Here is a 20,446-nt window from a genome sequence, read left to right as displayed (position 1 = left end):
AAATAATGAAATATTCCCAAATTAAAATTATTATATCATAATATATGCTGATCATTTTCCTGCTATTATTTTCACCAGCTGCCTTCGGCGATCGACTGTTTTCTAATAATTTATGTACTTAAAAATAATTAGCAAAACCAAATTATCATTGACCCAACTATAAATGCTGAAATGTCATCAATTTTTTCACATGAAATTAATTGTACCAATAATCATATGAAATCAATGGCGCCCTTCTCTAAATATCATCCATTTTCTAAGCCATTTCAAAACACACTTTATTGTATATTTCTGTGCGAAAAATTCTTGTCATATTTTGCCAGTCAAACACAAAATAAAACATCAAATGTATCGATTTTGCCATTTATTTCATGAAATCTCACGAATTCCAGATACATCTTCAAGGACACCTCCCCCCCCCCACCTAGAATTTTGAGATATTTTAAAATAAAACAAGATATATTTTAAAGCAGACAGTATCCAGAACCTCAGCAAATGGACTGATATTTTTTTTTTAAATTTCCGTCCCAGCAAGCAGAATTAATCAGTTTGAATGCTTTATCATTATTATACCGACACAATTTAAAATGGAACATACTTTTGTTTTATTAAGCTGTATTTCATCAGAACACACCATAAGATTGTTAATATAATAGCCAAAAATGGCTCAAATTTTGAAAAATTTTGTCATGTTAATCAACTATTATCAATTACATCGTTCCAAAACAAAAGTAAAGTTACAATAACACAAGCCGCACAAAAATGATGAAAAATTTATATTCGCTAATTATTAATTATTGATAAGAAAAAAATTGGGAAAAAAATTTTCAGGTTATGTAGGTGAGGATTGTGTCAAAGTATTTTTAACTTGCCTCTCTAAATGGGCAGACTAGGAACCAGACAACTGTTGATGACATACAGAGAGGGTCACGGGCATTGAAAGGAAACAAATTTTCGAAATCAATACATAGGTTGGGGCAGGCGAAATCGGTAGCGGGATTTCTCCATTATAAGTGTATAGTTAATTTTAGCTTTTTTTTTCAGTTTTTAACGGAAATAAGAAATGACTGAAGATGTATATAAAGATAACGAATTTTCATATAAAATAAAAATTAGCGAAATTATTTTAACTATAATAATAATTAAATTTATTATTTGCAAATGATATTTGATAAAACCTAATGTGTGAAAGTTATTCCAGGTTTTAAAAAGAAAAATAATTTTCAACTTACAAAAATCAAGAGAAAGTAATCAGGAAATTACTTAAACACCTTCTGAGGAAAAAAAAAATTATTACAGAACATAATACTCTAATGGGAAAGAAGTCTCGTCAAAATTATGAGAATTTCGCGATAATTTTATTCAGTTTTAATAGTAATTGCCATTCGTTTTTTGCTGATATCGTAAAAATGATCGATTATTTCCATAACAAAGCGGGAGATTCAGATTTACGTTTTTCGGAAACGCTTGTAATTATTTTCTTCCTTCACTGAATTTTAAAAACAAACGGATAAACGTAGTGATCAGTTACGTCGCTGGGTTAACTTAAGACACCTAGCATTACTGAAAATATCAAAAAGTGCAAAATAAAATTATTGCATTTTGCTTTGAATACTACAGAAAATAATCACTTATTTTAGATTATGTTTTGTTTTTTTTCAATTTTGTAAATAATCTACAGAATTTATAAAAAAATGTAGAATTTTTAACCATTTCAGTAAATTTATACTTTGAACATAACTCACATATTGTGCTTTAAATAAATAGCAAAAATTAGAAATTACAGATAGTGAACACTGATTTTGAAGGGAAAAAAATTAATTCAGACAATATTTTCTTATAAAAAAATCAAATAGAAGATTTTAACATAAAATTTCTGAGATTTTTGTTGTTTCCTTATAGAAAATCTACATAATCGTTTAAAGCTGATTCAACTGACCAGTTCAAATTTTGTGAAATTAATTATCACTCATCCCCCCACACACAACTAGTTAAGTAAACAATGTCGATTTTTAACGACATTTAAATATTTTAAGAGAACGAAACTATCAGCAATGTATTTATACAAAAAGAAACTGAAAGATTAACTGGCTATCAGACAATCAGACAGCTTGCCATAGTTCCTTCTGAATTTGGGCAGTTACTTCCGCCATAGATTGGAATCCACTTCCTATAAATATCAGTTAAGGGTCGAACATAAGTAAGTTTCTTCAAGGTGTAATACTGTAGAGAAATAATGGTGGTTATCTGAATGCTGTTGTTTTAATATTCTGATAGTTACAAAATATCCGTTCTCGCAAATTAAATCAAAATGATTACTTCGGATTTAATCAATAATTTTATATAAGCAATTACTCTTATCTCAACCCGTTGTGCTGAAATAGGGAAGAATATACTTTTTGTTTTCGCTCTCTCTCTCCTATTGGCTGAATCCCTGTCATATGCGCAAAGATATGCTTAAGGATCGGTTTCTGAAAATATCACATTTCTAGTGTGGATGGAAATTTTAAAATGAAAGGGCCGATTCATTTATCGTTTTCATCATTCAATAGTGGTTAAAAATGAAAAATTCTAGGCAAAAATTGCCTTTATGTGACACTAAAAGAAGTTTCAGATTTAATTAAATTAAACATTTGTGCTTCGTTTATTGTATTTTGCTTCTTGAATTTTATGCCAAACGATTAAAAGTTAAATGTTGATAAAAAATACAATCTTTTATTTGTTAAGAAAACTCAGAAATCATCCCATGATGTTTCCCGATCATTTGTAAGGGTGTATTAGCTTTATTTTTAAGAAATTCTGATAAAGAAAACGCATTTAATGCATTTAGTTCAATACGTTTACAAAGTTTGCACTGAGAAACAGAAGTTTAGATGTCTGCAGGTAAAACAGTGCAAGTATACAGTATTCTAGCACTATGTAACACTTATTTAGCTGATATGTTAATCTGAATGGTAATATTTTACATAAAAGCTAATATTTAACTGCGATTGTGTTTTTGAATCTCATTTCCTGTAAGTTTTGGTTTTGGAATCAACTGATTGACGCTTACAAAGGGAACGTTAATAATCTAGAATCTTTGATAGAATGCTTCAAGTTACTTACCCGGCTCTCAACATTGAATTCTTGCGTTTTGCAGTAGAATATACGGTCGGAAGAATGTATTTTGTTAAACATATGAGAAAATTCATCGAACAAAGTGTTTCCATGATAGTAAAATAAAATGTGTAATTGGAAATCGGGATTTATGCAATTGATTTGATTAATATATTAGATATACATCGGATTATTGCAGACGATGGTTATAAAATGCCACTATTAATTTTTCGGCAAAACAATATTGTTTTAGAAATAGAGCGCCAACAACGATAAAATATTTTACAATTTTCTTGAATAGAAATGCTCTAGTAGACTACTTTTACGCAAAGAAAACATTTTTTTCTGAATAATTAATCGGAACGCAAATTTAAATACGATCTTTTGAGTTATTTTCTAATTTATCTTCTAGAGTAATCTTCTGAAGTAATTTATCTTCTTCTGGGGTTTCTGGAGTTTTATATAAAAACTTGTTACTTTAATAAATTCAAAAAATTCTTATATTTTTAGGGTTTCTAAAGAGGAATCTCCTTTTTTTTTTAATTCAAGGTAACAGATTCATATTTCATTGGATTTCTATGCTTTCTCATTGTCTCATCCATATCAGAATTACTCTTCAAATTTAGAAATTCTTTCAAACATATATTCTTCACTATTTTCACAGCAGAAATTAATTTATTTGGAATATTTGAGTATGACAGATTGATTGCAAAATGATATTGTACGATTACCAAAATGTAGAACCGAAATGTACCTAGTTCGAATATATCTTTTTATGGGTGCGTACAAAAGAAGGTTAATCAGAATTATAATGTATGTTTCTAAGTTTTCATTGTCCTACAAATTTTAATTAAAAAATGATTTTACAAATTATTTCTAGAATTTTCATTAAACTGTATTCTCTACGGCAATATTATATATATATATATATATATTACTAATTTGTTGTTAAAGATACGATAATTTATTGAAAGTACATAATCTTTTTTTTAATAATAATATGTTATTTGAATATGAATTAGTTCAAAATGAAAATATTTGTTTTCAGTTATTACTATACATTTAGTTCATAAATTTTTAATTTCATTAAACCAATACAATACTATTTGAAAGTTAACTTAAAATTGTTTGAAAGTCAGCAACTTATAATTTTTAATAAAATTATAATAATTAAACTTATATAACGTCAAATTTGTATATTGAAAACTTATTGACGTTCGAAATTTTATATCATCAAAATTAAATTTTATAAAAGACACATTTTCAGTAACTTCATTTAAAAAAAAAAAAATTGTGTGTCATAATTTTAAATGATTTCAAAGAATGTTAGAAATGTTCAGTGATAGTTTACGCTATGCGGACTTAAACTCGAAGTTAAGTAGGCCTATATATTTCTTATCTATCTCGAATTATTTTCATTTTATAATACGATGGAGATCCAAAGAGGGAAATAAAGGGGAATGTTGTCCTTTTTTTTCTTATTATTTTCAAAATCGAGTCAAGAACCAACCAGAAAAGCATCTACTATCTCCTGTAATAAAAGATGCCAAAGTGCTAGGCAATTACATAAGAAATTCGTAGTAAAACTGTCAGTATGATCATATGGCAAAAAAGTTAAAGCTAATAAGCTAACAGAAATGTGTGAGAAGATCGCATTATATCAGCCGACTTGTCAGATCCAGATCCACCAGAAAAAAAAGCAAATGACAACTGTCAGCTAGTCAGAAGAGTTTGACTCAGTTGTAAAAGGAATTTGGACATCGAAATTTGGAGATCTAACGAGAAAAATATCCTAGTTTTAAAAACAGGAATAAAAATATTTGATTGCGGTGGAAAAAACAAAAACAAAATTATTTTATTGCCAAATGAGTATATTCAATTCTGCGCAACCATAAATTTCTGTGTGAGATTTTCATATTTTTATATATATATATTAGTAATGCTATTTTATAAAAATGTATGAAAATTGAATTTTTTTTATCACGCAATGATATTCATTATTTTAATCGCTGTTTTAGAAGCGTTTGTTCTCAATTATTGAAATATTTATTTACTTATATTAAAACTAACAGGCAATCTACGTGAAATTGCAATTCGGGCTTTTTGTTGGTCTTATATAAATTCTGAATATTAGAACTTTGACTTTTTAGATACATGGTAACTAGGAAAATTTTAGTACCAATGCAGGAAATACACTTTTTTGCTTCATTTAAACATGTAGGGTATCTGCTAAATTGTTACACTTTCTGATAATTGTTGCAAATTGCAACATTGTTGCAAAAAATGTAAATCATATAATTGCTTCTCTTTATAAATGATTAGCATGTTTTATTAAGGGAAGTTCCTTATCTTATTTTTTTTTATTGTTAATTAGAATAACATTTACATTATTTTTCATTTTGCTTGAAATTATTCAGATTTAAAATCTAAGGACATACCAATAAATGTTATATGAGGTAATATATTTTATCTTAACAAAAATAAAATAGATATACATAAAAATTCAACTAAGAATACAAATAACTTCATCATTATAAAAAATTCTATAAGAAATTGATTATAAAAATTTAAGTCTTTTACATTCAGTCATAATACATCAATAGATAAATGTTATTAAATAACAGCATCCATATATTTAAAAATTCTTTTAAAATATCATAATACGAACAAATTATTTGTAATAAGAGTATAACATTTTATAACTTTTTGTAAATAATAGAAAAATAACCATTATTAATAAATACTATTTAACGAGGACTTAAAGATACGTATTTCCAAAACACATGCAGATTTTTTTTTTATTCTTTTCTGATTTAAACCAATGGTTATGATATTTAAGGTACGTGTATAGTTCGCGAATTTTGTTATTTAATGTACATTTTATTGTTTGCCAGTTTCATTATTTCGAAATTATTGCCATTATTAATGCAGAATCTAGTTCAAATCAAAAGAATTCTCTTTTTAAGTGAAGATCTTGCTAATTTTTGAAAAGTTTTTGTTGAAACTGATTATTCTACAAAAAGGCGAATGTTATTTAGCTCTGAAATCTACTACGTACGTGCAGAATTTTGTTTTGATAACCAAAACGAAAACAGAAATTATTATCATAAATAGTTGCAACAGCAAACGATTTTACAATTATTTTTCAAAAAGAATAAAAAGAAAAAAAATTGCCTTTTTAATTACTAATTAATCAAATTAAATATTCTCTTAATATTGACCTTTTTAATAAAATGTATTATAAAGGATTTTATTTCATAATTCTTCTTCCATGACGAGAATTTTTCTACAAATCAATTGATTTATCTACAAATCAAATATTTTGTATTAAGAATCATTAATGAATAGCTAACAAAACTCATCAGGTACAGAGAAAAACCATAAACCTAATATCAACTATAAATGTATCCCAATTAATTGCTCTAAACATGTTAACAATGAAAAAATGCATTTTTTTTTATAAATGACTCAACAAATATAACGTTACCTAAAAATTAATATTTATTTATTTTTAAAGGCCCATAGTTTAAAATTTATATATTATTCTTCGTCATTTTATCTGAAATTCGTCATTAAATTCCATATAAAAATTAAATAATAATCAATGTAATTTAATTCTTTCAAATGAATTAAACCTATTTAACCCTAAAAATTATCAGTATTATTGAGCATTTGTTTCTCAAAAGATTTTAAAAGCGAAAAAAAAAGTCATAATTAGTGAACCAATGATAACTGCTATCAAGTGATTTAGCACACTAAATTTCTTTTCAAAAATTAATACTCATTATATTTTCAAACTATTTTAAATTTAATTACATCGAAAAATTCAATTATATGTTTTGATATTTCATAAAAATTAAATAGCAACCAATGAAATTGAGTTACGGTTATTTAATGCTATAAATCATTAGTATAAAATATTACGACGTACTCTTTCCAATTTTCTTCAAAAAGCTATTTTACAAAATATATAACTAAAACTATAAATGTCTGCACATTTATTTTTTATAAGTTTTTAAAAGTGCAAAAAAAATCATAATTAGCAAATTCATATATTTCCATCAAAAAAATTAACATTTATTTATACGTTTAAAATTTTATTTATTAAATTTATGAAAACTTATTCTTTGTCATTTCACACAGAAATCAAATAATAGTCAATGTAAATGAGATATTTTTATTTATGGTACAACTTGTTAGCGTTCAAAACCTGAAATATCCGATAATTCGCAATAATCAGTCCAGTTTTATATTAAAACTTTTATAGAAAGATAATTAGAAGTCGCTTCTACATTACAAAACTAGAAAAAAAAATGAAAAAAAAGTCATATTCTTCTAATTATTTATTCATCATATTAAATTATATTTAAAAAAATAAATTTTATTATTTTTTTAAAGAAAAAGATTTGTTAAATTTAAATAGAAGAATTTTTTTTCATTCTACGAATTTAATAAAACCATTTCTGCTTAATACTGCTAGAAGAATATGATTATGCATATTTCTATTCTCTGAATTTAATAAAACCATTCTTCTAACAATAATAAGCAGTCAAGGCACACTGAATAAAATTCTTCTTTCATAATGACAAGCCACCCACCTGATGCGCTCTTCTCCCGGGCTCCCCGCGGAAGAGAAGTGATCTCGATGAGTTTCGCTCCTCAACTGCTTCCCGCATCCACCCGAGCGAAAGGCTTGAGCTCTCTTTGCCCACTTTCTGTCGCCTCTCGGCCAATGGGAGCGGAGGATGCGGACTCCATGTGCGAGCCTGATTTCTTGGATGCTCGACGGCAAACGCTGAATTTTCAAGAGGAACGACGTACATTTCAGAATAAGCAGGAAAAGCAAATTGCTTCTATCGACGACAGCGACGCATTTTCACTTTCTTGAACAACACAAAGAGAGAGTACTGTAATCGTCTGAAAGTTCCGAATACTCCACGTTCTAAATCTAATAGAAATCGAAAAGAAACACATTTTTATAATTTTGTCGGTCTATCTTTATATAATAAACAATAGCTTAAAAACTGAAACTAGAAAGGCAGAATTAGAGGCTGATAATTTACATCAAAATTGTCGATTTCTATTCAATTTTGAATGAATTGTTGAAGAAAAGTCCGTTTCTCTGTCCTTGAATTTAACCCTTTCGGTCCTAACGGCATAAACATCTCACAGACCGGACTTCATTCCCTATTCAGTAAATAATAATTCTTTTACCAGTGTTATCGGAGAAAGAATCATTTTTACACGTGATTAAAACTGCAATCATGCAAATGTCGGGTTGATCGGGTTAAACGCCTATGAAAATCATAATGAAAAATTGATTGAAATTTGATGCCAATTTTGATCATTTTATTGTACTTTGAACTTTTCTTTCCCTGTATTGTTAGTTTATAATAATATTCTATCGTTAATTAGCGTACTATAACTATACTTACAGGGAATCTAATGATGGGACGTCATTATTTTTATAAAATGAAATGAAAACAATATTTATAATTTACTGAATAAATTTGTCGTTTACTGTTTCACCAAATGTAAGCACTATTCTAAAATTTATCATATATGCTGCCCAAACTCACAAATGTACGTCAATTACATTTGGAATTCTTATATGTCATAAAATTCCGAAATAGTTTAAATTTTCAGACATATAATTAAGTCTGGAACTGGAGTTTTGAGATTTTTCTATATGATTTTAAGATAATGTGATGACCACCAACTGCCATCATCCATGTATACAAAAACATGTTAGGAGCTAAAATGTACTCAACTAAAAGCTTGAAAAAGGATGAAATGAGCAAAATGTTTTGCATATTTTTGTAAATAAATGTGAATTTTTAATTTTCGTTACCATTTTATCAATAAGTGACTGTAAATTCTATGTTTTGTATTAAATTATTGGCTACGTTATATGAGAAAACGGTAATTTATACAACGGTAAATGACTTTCTTACAATCATTTACAATTAAGGCATGAATAACTTGTTAATGGGATAAAAAAAGGGAAAAAAATTTGAGTAGTGAAATTTTTACGCATATTTCATTACTCCCATAAACCCACGCACTTCTCGAAATAATATAAAATTACAGCACGATAAGGAAACGAGTGATTTCTTTTTAAAACAAAAATCAACATTATAGTGTCTCAAAAGTAAATAAGTATTACAGGAGTTAATATCGTCTGGAACACTAAATATTACTTTAAACTTCTGCAAGGGTGTTTAGTTGTGTAAATAAGAGATCGAAGCAGGACAAGTGAAAGAAGTACAATCATTTTGATGGCTGTTATTGAAAATAATGATAGTCATATTGTTAGACCATACATCATTAGCATATAAATTATTCGCTCGCAATTTGCATAGATGTGTCTTGCCAGGATAATTGAGATAAAGTAATATGGTCAATATTTGATCGTATGATATGATAATATAATAAAGGAAGAATACATTTTAGTCAAAGATATAAATAATGCCTCGAAGACATTTTAGAAGGGATCAAATATTGTCCAATAAAACCAAAGTCACAATTTTATCAATGCAATAATGCAAAAATATTTGATTCTGAATGGAATTGTCAACTGAGAGAAAGGGAGTTGTTCGCAGCTGATTGAAAAGTATCAGCTGAACAATTTCCAGTCTAAACGTAAAGTCACATCACTAGTTAGGAATTGTCTCTCACATCTGGCTTGAATGATACATTTATTTTATATACTCTTAAGTATAATCAAATTTGTCTTTAGTAATAGTTTATAAAGGAATCTGGATGAAATTCTATGTATGTATAGTTATTCTATCAGAAAAAGAGATGACCCACTGCCAGTGAGAATTGCTTTGTAGAGTATTCTTCGATTAGATACTGAGAACTAACTCCAAGTATTATGATTTGGAGAGGTAATTCATACGGAAGTGGAATTTCTTTATTATCTTGACGGTTCAGAGAAAACTCAATACCTCAGAATATTGATCTAGCCGATATAATATAATTCAAGAACGGAATGATCAAAATCTCATTTCAGTGCCGATGGTATGCTCCATATTTAAATCACAACAAAAAATATGAATATCAACAACGAATACGAGCTATTAAATATTTAGAGAGGCACGATTATAATACAGGATTTTCCCAGAAACCAAATGTTTATAATATTATAGAAAACTAGAGAATTCGCCCTCTGCTCACTTTCACTCGCTAACATCGATGTTGCATTGGAATCATGCATATATGTTTAATTTTTTCAGTTTAATGGAGTTTTTCAAGGGATTGATACCCTCCTTCCAAACGTCAAAAGTAATTGGAAAACAAACTACTTTAAAAGCATCATAAACAAAAAAAAATCTTAATTCTAAATAGAAAAACAAATATTTTAATATTAGTTAAAATTCAGAAGAAAATAAAACATGAAATTAAAAAAAAAATAACTAATTAAATAAATGCTTCCTTAAAATCGATAAACTTTTCTTTGCATTTTTTTTACTCCTCTGATATGTCCTCTAAATGTATCATTATTATTTAAAACGCCAATAGGTTAACACGTGCATTGCTTAGATAGTTTCATGATTGCTTGCCTAAAGATGATGAATTTCCATCTCTCGAAATGGATAAACAAACAGAGAACAATTTATAAGTGTTGCCACAAACGGTGGGTCTAAAAGATGAATTAACAAATAATATGTTTTGAAACTCATTTTATGTTAATGTGTCTAAAACGATATATAAAAGCTTTATTTTTCCTTTCTTTGCCGCCATATCAACGTTAAATGTGATGTAAATACTATGACATAATAAAAATATGCATTAAATATTTTGAACAATACTGGTTAGGGTTTGTCCGTTTTTCAAACCGATTTTTAAAGTAAATTTGTCACATTTGAAAATCGGTTTTTAAATTAAGGAAACCGGTTTTCCGAAAAGGCGGGATATTCCTCGTCTTTAGAAAAAAAAATGAATTTTATTGATTGAGACCGATTTGTCTAGTAGATGAAGGTTTAGGACGATGAGAAGTCAATTTATTAACAAATGGAGGTATATTTGAATTTCTGTTAATTGAACTAAAAAATTTAAACACTGAAATAAGTTTGAAATTAGCATATGCTTTGAAAGAATGAATTCAAGTAGAATTAGCAACACTTTTGTTGTGTTTGCAAAATCCACAAAACATTTCTAGTTCAGCGAAGAAAGCTTGTGTAATTTCTTTAGTTCAAAAACTGACATTATTAAGTTATCTGGAAAGATATTGTCCAGGATATTTCGAAATTCTTATGTGGAAACCGATTCTGATGAAGAGCAAACTAACGAAACTACATCAGAGTAATGCTTTTGTAAAAGAAGCCATAGAAAAATCAATTCATAAGTTTCTTGAAGACCCTGGAGAAAACTTACAAATCCAAAGACGCTGAAATCTGAATTTTCATTATTTGAGGCAACGAATAAAAGAACAAAAAAAACCCCTAGATTTGTTATTTGATGACCTGAAAACTATAAAACCTAGCTCAATAGCTATTGAACGAGTATTTTCAATTTCAGACAATATCATGTCCAAAATAAGAACAAAACTTAGCCACAGTTCGGTGAAAATTTTAAGTTTTTTAAAATCCTATTTTCTTAGGAGAAATTAAAATTAGTGAAAATAATATAGATATTATTTGAAATTTTTTTGAGTTTTCGTTATTATGTGTAAGTAATATATACATATACATATAATAAGTAATATATACATATTACTTACACAAATTGTTTTAATTTTGACTTTGTTTGACCCTTAATTTTTTTTTTTTTTTTTTTTTTATAATTTGACTTTGGTATTGATTACTTTTTTGTTATCTATATCTATACTTATAATAAAGCTCAATGTGTGTGTGTGTGTGTGTTGGCGCTCTACAGGCCAGGTCATTTGACATACAGCTATCAAATTTGGTAAATGTATACCTTAGAGGTCGGGAATGTGCACCTGGGGTTCCTTTTTTTGAAATTTTAATTGTTAATTAAAAACTAACTTTCCCGCCAAAAAAAAACTTCCATTTTCCCCACCGCCAACTTTTCCGACAAAAAAATCTTCCATTTTCCCCACCGCCAAAGGAGAAAGGCTTCAGTTTTTTTTTTCTCCCAACAGTAATAAGGCTAGGGTTAACATTTTTCGGTGGATTATTTCAAACGATTCTGTTTATTTTCTTTATGTTTGATGCATTTAAAATTAAACATTGTTAATTAATCCATGTTTCAGATGCATTCTGAAGTACTTTTGAATTAAAATAACACAGAATAAAGGAAATTAAAAATATATAATCTGCATAGCATTACCTTAACTGGCGTAGAAAAATTCACGCATTTGCGTTAACATAACTGGCGAAGAAAATTCACGCATGCGCATTATGTTCTGATTGTTGACATGACAACTAACGGATGATTTAAATTATTTTTAGGTTAGTTGCATGCTTTTGTAAGTAAATTGTATTTATGTTAGTTATATATTTTCTGTATATGTTTATAGTTTTTAGTACATCGTTTTTTAAGTAGTTTTTTTTTAACCTGTTTTCGACCGATTATTTTAAACGATTCATTTTATTTTCTTAGTGTTTGATGCATTTAAAATTAAAAATTGTTAATGAATCGATCTGTTCATGATGAATCTGAGAAATTTTTGTTGACAAATTCTTGAGATATTACATAAATTAAGAAAGATATTCTTTAGTGCCCATAAAGTTTAAACGCTCAGTGACTCTATTATCACTAATCATATTATTAAAAAAAATGCTTTGTTTCAGTAAAAAATATTATTATATTAATTGCAGATTAATCATTTACACTTTAATTTAAAGCATAATTTCTACGAGGGGTAACAAAAAATTAGAGAGATACATATCACGCTATGACTGAAGGCCTTTATAATATTATGAGTGAATTATATGACTATCAAAATTTGAAGTTTTAAAATATTTTGCTGAAGAATCTTTAAAGTTGGAATTGCGTAAAATATTTAATGGTATGACCGGAGTTTAACCTCCTGCTTGGCGCAATTTTTAAAAATCGCCAACAGCGGCCTTGCGAAATATTCAAAAGCAAAGGAGCAGATGTTTAATTATAGTGCATAATAAAGATTGCCAGCTTTGGCGCGTTATCGCAACTTGGCGAAGAAGGGGGTTAAACTCCGGTTCAACCTATTTAATTATTAAAATTTAAACGAACATTAAGACTGGCAAACCGGCTGGTCGCCAAAGGTGGCTAGTTTTATATAAATTAAATATTTTTCCCTATTCTATTTTTTGACAAAAAATCAAAAACGGCTAAAAACGGTTTTTTGGAAATATTGAATTCGAAAACCGGTTTTTCAAAAATGTCGGTTTTTGTATAAACCCTAATACTTGCAAAACAAACCTCAAATGTGATCGATCAGGTGACTCGCTATCTACAAATCAAAAAGCAAATAAAACCCAATGTTTACACAAAAGTTTTTTTATTTAATAAATTAATAGTTTGAATAGCTATTTCACTGAAAGGTATCCCATAATTCAACGAAAGGTTGCATGCACATATTAATGTGCCTGCATTCATTAGCAGATTATTTCCACGGATAGCTGAAACCTTCCAATGTTGATACATGCATGATACTGAATAACTGTTCAAGAATGACTGGCAACGCCTGGACTGAGAATAACATGAAATATTTCACATTTCTTGCGTCTTGTGCTTACAGTCCCTTAAGGAACTGTGTATATCGATGGAAATGAAACCGTTATTAAACTACAAGAGCATTAATTGAGCTGCAAAAGAAACCACAAAAATGATTACCATTGCTAACTATTCACTTCCCCTAGGGCAGAATATAAGTTTCTTAGGAGCATTTTCATGATATTTTTATTTGTCACTGCCCATATATTCTTTCTTAATTCTCTGGGAATTAAATTGATTTTCATAATTAATTACAAATATATGGCTAATAGTGTTTTCACTTAATTGATGGAATTTGTTCACATTGTTGAGATCTTTTTTTCTTTTTTTTTTGTAATTATAAATTAAATATTGTTAAAAAAAACTCGTCTAGACAGGAGATAATGATAATAGTTTTTAATAGTTAATTAAAAATATTCTAATAATTAAAAGACATTAAAAAAAGAAGCAGTATTTTTTTTTTCAAAATCAAAAACTTGACTTTAAAGAAATGTTTTCACTTTAAAATTTTATCTGAAACCTTGATTATTGGGCATTCTATATTAGTTTATATGAAAATTAATTAATTTACAAAAACTTTGAATAGTAACTAATTTCCTTTTCTTTATAATTTTAATTTTCATAAACAATTGCTCAAAGCTTTTATTTAAATTTCATTTTTTAATTATTTTTTTTATAATTTTATTATATAAGTTTAAATTTTTATTAAAATTATTTAAATTTACATCAACTAAAAATTTGAAAGAGTTTTAATTGATAAAAAAAGATTTCATGTAATCATTTGTCTGTGGGAATCTTGGTGATACTTTATATTGAAATAACTTTACTATGCAGTTCACATCAGAATTTATAAATATAATGAAGAAGTTTAGATGAAAAATTTCATTGCTTTATTAAAAATTATGTATTATATGCAAATAAAGCATGCTTTAAAAATAGGTATGGAGTTAATTAACGATTTTCATTTGTCATAATTTCAACAAAATAACTACATTTTTATCTTTGGCCAATGTTAAAATCCATGAATAGTATAAAAAAAGCAAATGTGACAAGTAATTTGATCTTATATAGTTTCAGAAAGGAATTTGTAAACGCAACGCTTTGATTCCGCGAGAAAAAAATACTGTCCGCGCAACACATCGATTAAAATTCCAACGAAAGCAGAGTTCCAATGATTAGAAAATAGCTATTTTTAAGTGAGGATTTTAATGGTAAAGATCCAAACTTGGTCATAAGTCGCTATTATATATAGGAAATAATATATCTAGATATAGGAAATATATATATATATGTATGTAAGCTTATTTTTATTGAAGCAGAATGCAGGTTCGAAGACAGTGAAAAGACATTTTACAAATTCATTTTAATCCATTCTGGGAAGACAATTTGTTTACAATCAGGCGCGGACAGAACACGTCCTCAACGGCGGGGAACAAAAGCTGAAGTAAGGAAGGGACGAAAAAATGAACATGCTATATAAGCAGTCTTATATAACATGGGATTTCCGGGCACATGCCAATTGAATACTCGTGTTCACCTTGGATAAGGGCACCGAAGTGATCATCTTCACTTGACAAGTGGAACTGATGGCGCATCATTTTTACAAAGCTTGAACAGTGGAATGGGATCAGGAAACAAGAGAACACTTTAGAATTACTTTGACAAGGGCTGAATTAGGCAAAAATTTAGGAAATTAATTTGGATTAAATTAGATATTAAAATATCATTACACACACACACACACACACACACACACACACACACACACACACACACACACACACACACACACACACACACACACACACACACACACACACACACACACACACACACATACACACATTTCCTATGTCTAGGGAATAAGAATATTTAGAAAATATTATATATACAGTAAAATCGAGGTTAAATCGTTACTTCAGGAAATAAGTACTTTTGACGATTTAATTGAGGTAAGAATTTTCGAAAAATAAAATTATTGAAATATTTTCATGAATTGCTGTAGGCTTCGGTAACAAAAAGCAAGATTTTCAGAAATCAGCACATGCAAATGAATGAAGGGAAAATGTAAAGCTTTTTGTAGTTACCAATTTTTATTTTCTGTTAATTACTTTGATACATTAAAAATAATCGAACAATGTTGATTGATGAAAGTTTTGATTAATGGAAATATCCTTCGTTTCTAAAATACTTAAGATTTTAAATTCTTCGTCAATTTTATCTTGAATAGATGTTAAATACTTTCGAACTTTCTTCGGAGCTTCGATTATTTCTGTCTGGTTGCGTAGAGTTTGACCCATATTTTTGACATCGCTATCCTCTTTTGAAATATATCGTTTTTCTTCCAAAAATTCAGATGTCAAATCTTTTACAGTCGCTTGTGAGCAGATAGCGATGTCGTTATCAATGTTGGCAATCGCATTAGCATCATTGATGCTGTTCTCTTTTTCATTTGCGATTTGCATCTAAGTTTCTAATGGCTCCGGGTCGATGATGCCTTCTCTGAGGATTTCTACTGATTCTGTGCTTGCTATGAACCCAGCATGACGGAAATGATTCGAAAAAAATTCTGATGAAGCGAAACTATCTTTTGAGTGCATGCAATGTTAATCGCATCCAAAACCGAAACTTTTAATTCTCGTTCTTATCTAATGCTTTTATCAGATCTTGTACGTTTTTTTTCTTTGTACTTTGTTTTAAAATCAGGAATTATCCTTTGATCTAAAGGCTGAAGAAGCGTAATTATATTTGGTGGAAGAAAAACAATTTCGATTGCTTTTAAATGTTCGGTTCGATTTCGGGCAATACTGTTGTCAGCAATGATGTCATATTACTTTTCTGACATGAAAACTGAGAATCTGGTTTACGAATATGTCGTTCCAAAATTCTTGTAGTCCTTCATGTATTTTAATTTGCTTCATATTCATCTGAAAGGGATCAGAGAATTTGGAAGCAGTGTGAATTTTTGTTCTTGCTTATCACAAGTTGTTTTAATGTGTCATTTCCACTCATTAACTTCAGACAGCAGTTGTTTGATTTTCAAGAAATGCATATTTTCTTTTAATGACATTGTTTTTTGAAACGAACGATCGAAAAATAAGCCAGTTTCATCAAGACTGAAAGCAATTGATGCATCAAACCTATATAAAATGTCCCTGAGAACACTATTTTTGCACTTTTCCTTCCTTTTGCAGTCTTGCTTCCTTCCTATTGACTATTCCAATGACTATTTTTGCAGTCTTTTATCAACAGCTGCTTCTTTCCAGTACATCTTTTAAAAAGAAAAGCGATGTCAGTCTTCGAAACGTTCTAGCGAACTATTGCTGCAGCTGAAATCTTTAATGTTCATCTCCTTAACAATTTCCATGAATTTCCTTTGAAAATCACAGCAGAAATTTGTATATTTTGTGCTCTGAAATGTTTTAGCCATCGAACTCAAACTTCTAATTCCTCATTATCTTTCTTTTGTTTTTGCAGCCAGCGTTTTCAATCACTTGTTTCGATGAAAGATTTAGTCCTGGGAAAATGGTGTTCTTTGGCTAAAAGCTGTTTTCGTAACATTTGATTTTTCAAAAAGTGTCATTAAGCCTTTCTGCTCTTTAAAACAAACTGATACGTTTTCGTTTGTCTGTCAAATTGAAAATGTAATCGAATCACGGAACTGCAAAAGACAAAATTATCCTTATAGCAGAGCTTAATCGGTATGATATAAAGTCCCACTCAGTAGAGGTCAAGAAAAAAAAATTACCTTCAACAGAAGTAATTCCAGAAATCCAAAATGGGTCTTGTGTGGAAAGGAATGCTTAACAGGTATTTTGCTGAAATGGAAAGCATAATCGAAAATTCATCGTAAAGGCTCGGCTATTATAAAGAGAAGGGATAATGCTCAAAAGACAACACGAAATAAACGAAAAAAATGAGCTTTCGGCCATTTCTGAATATGACGAGTTATCCGGAGTAAAATTAAAGTTTGTGATGGGTGAAGGAGAGTTGTTTTAAATTATTGTAATGAGACAATAATTGTCAGCTCCGAATTAAAAAGACAACTTAAATGGAGAGAAGACTCCTCATGGAGACTACTAACTGAGATTTTACTGTAAATATATTACATACTGTAAATATATTAAATTTTATTGTTTACTTTTATATCTTAAAATGAAAACTGTTGTTTCTGCTCATAAAAAGTGTAATTTAAGTAATGAGTGAAATTCTTTCAGAAATTTGAAAATTATTATTTAAAATTAGCTTTTTGATTTTCTATTACGTAGTTTCAGTATGATCTCTAAAATTCACAACTCAATAAGAAATTGTAAAAAAGGTATTCTAGGTTTTCAATATAAGCAAGAGTAAATTTATGTAAAACATGTAAACAAGAGTAAATACATTTTGGGTATTTAATTATGAAAATTAAAAAAAATAAAACAAAAAGTAAAAGCAAATTATCTCAGAGACGATACATATGATTATCGCTCCTCCCAGTGGTCTAAAGAAATGACAATATTTCAATTCTGGCACATTTTTTTTTAAATATCAGTGAATTTTAGTAATACAGAAGCTATTAAAATACATAAAAAAATTTTTAAAAAATGTAATAAAAAGCTTATAAATAAATCGAGTAAAGACTGTTATTTGTATATTTTTTGAAATTTTTAAATTCCAAACCTTTCTTAGATTGTTAAATTCCTAGATTTACAACTTAAGAAAATTTTTCTGTTACATTGTTACTTGCTACGGCGTGATTTTCGCTACATTTGATAATTAAGTATTTCCAGAAAACGTCATTCTATTGCTGGTGACACTTGCAAAAGGCAAGTTTCGTAAACTAGAAGCGTTATAGTTAATCCATCATGGCATTAATTACAGTGTATGTCAAGTTAGTAATTGACGGGGAATTAATTCGAGAAATATTAGAAATTCGGGTAGAGGAGTAGAAATTTATAATAGAGCTGTGTGATATAATTGTCCGGTGCTCTTTTCTAATCGAAAAAAAGAATAGATAGTAATATTTCTTATAGATTAGATGTAAATAAAAAAAACGGGAAGCTGATATGCTTCTGACATGTCTAAAGAAATGAACTTTAGGAAAGATTTTTCTGATTTGTGTGTTACGGAGATCCTCTAAGAAGATAAGATATGGGAAAAAAAACCACTTTGAAAAACTTAAAGTGAATGATGAAATTGTGATTGAATCTTTCTTTTCAATATAGTGACGTCAATTTCTATATGACGTCAGTTTTGGGATAATATGGATTCAATATGTCATCGCAAATATAATTATATATCCTATTATTTAAAAAAGTCGTAATTTTTCGATTTCATTTCATTTTTAACTTAAGAGAAAATAATGAATTCCGAAAGTTTTTTCACTATTGTTATGATTTAAATAATTATTAAGACTTATCTCAAATATATAGGCAGAAAATATGTTAAATAGTTTAACATCAGTCGGCTAGTTATCAAACATTCGGAAGTCGGCTAGTTATCAAACATAAAACGAAAGACATACAGCAAATTCATTGGTCAGAAGTTAATGCATCTTCCTCAGAGTAATCTCTTTCGATTGTAATGCATCTCTACTTTTCTTTCCTATTATCAAAACATGGTTTAAATTCTTTTTTGTAAAAATCTTTCAAATTCAATAGCTTAATTCACTTTAAAATACTCATTATAAATAATGAATATTTTAAAATACTCATTTATAAGTTCATTCTTCAAACACAAATAATTACTTACAATTTATTAATGCTGAATCTAAATCCAATTTAAAATAAATTAAAACTATAACATTCAATTTCATATCTAATCCTTCTAGAACTTTTGGAAAAGAAGTTTTGAATTTCATATATTTGCCTTATTTCAAGGAAAGAAAAACCTTCGTAAGTTTGGATAAAGTAATTAAGACTAAGTAAGTTTCCGAATTTTTTATAAAATACCCATTGTTTACATTTCGTTTCAATAAGAATATTCAGCAATCAAAATAAATAAAATAAAATCTAAAACGTAATTTATACATCCCAATTACCACTGAAGTTTCTTTCATATTAAGTGGTGTCTAGATGCAATTAAATGGTTATATCCTATTTTCTGAATATATTCACCCAGCCTCCTTGTTGTAAAATCAAGATGTTTGGTTTGAATTTCCGAAATTATACGAAAAATGGAAAATTTATTATTTACAATATTGTTGAACAGCCTATCCTTACTGTAAAGGGACATTTGTGCATGCAAAGGAGGAGGATAAAAGGTCTTGCAGCTTCTATTTAAATAATTTGTTCACCATATCAAATTATATTCGGATAGATATGATTATCAAAACCTAACTATATTTCTGTCTATTACTAAAGTATGATAAAAATATAGATTTAATTTTACATCATAATTCTCTTAAGAATACACACTTTGTTTGGCGCTATCCTAAATTGGCTTCTAACATCACCTGAAAATGCAACGCAAATCTATTATCTCAAACTGCTTGAATATTGACAACTTTGATAACATTACTGAATCGTCGACATATAATCTGCTTATACAGACATCTTGCTATATAAAATTGCCGTGAAATTTCTGAGTCTAGTTGTACAATGAGCTTTATAAAGTTAGCAGATTCAGTATTGATGGTTGAATATTCCATATCTCTAATCATAAGTAGTTGCATATATTTTATACTTTTTGGGACGTTATTTCT

General features: G+C 28.3%; 1 protein-coding gene across 1 annotated transcript in view; it reads right to left on the bottom strand.

The window, feature by feature from the left end:
• Nucleotides 1-20,446, bottom strand: part of LOC129981299 (calcitonin gene-related peptide type 1 receptor-like) — a 314,682-nt gene that overhangs the window by 276,367 nt on the left and 17,869 nt on the right. The window contains exon 2 of the mRNA XM_056092074.1: nt 7,695-8,044. The gene's annotated coding sequence lies outside the window, so the exon portion shown is untranslated. The remainder of the gene's footprint in view (nt 1-7,694; nt 8,045-20,446) is intronic.

Source organism: Argiope bruennichi, chromosome 8 (assembly GCF_947563725.1).
Source record: "Argiope bruennichi chromosome 8, qqArgBrue1.1, whole genome shotgun sequence".
NCBI classification, from domain to species: Eukaryota; Metazoa; Arthropoda; class Arachnida; order Araneae; family Araneidae; genus Argiope; species Argiope bruennichi.
The sequence above is the reverse complement of the archived record's forward strand: the minus strand, read 5'-3'. Positions and strand labels throughout refer to the sequence as shown.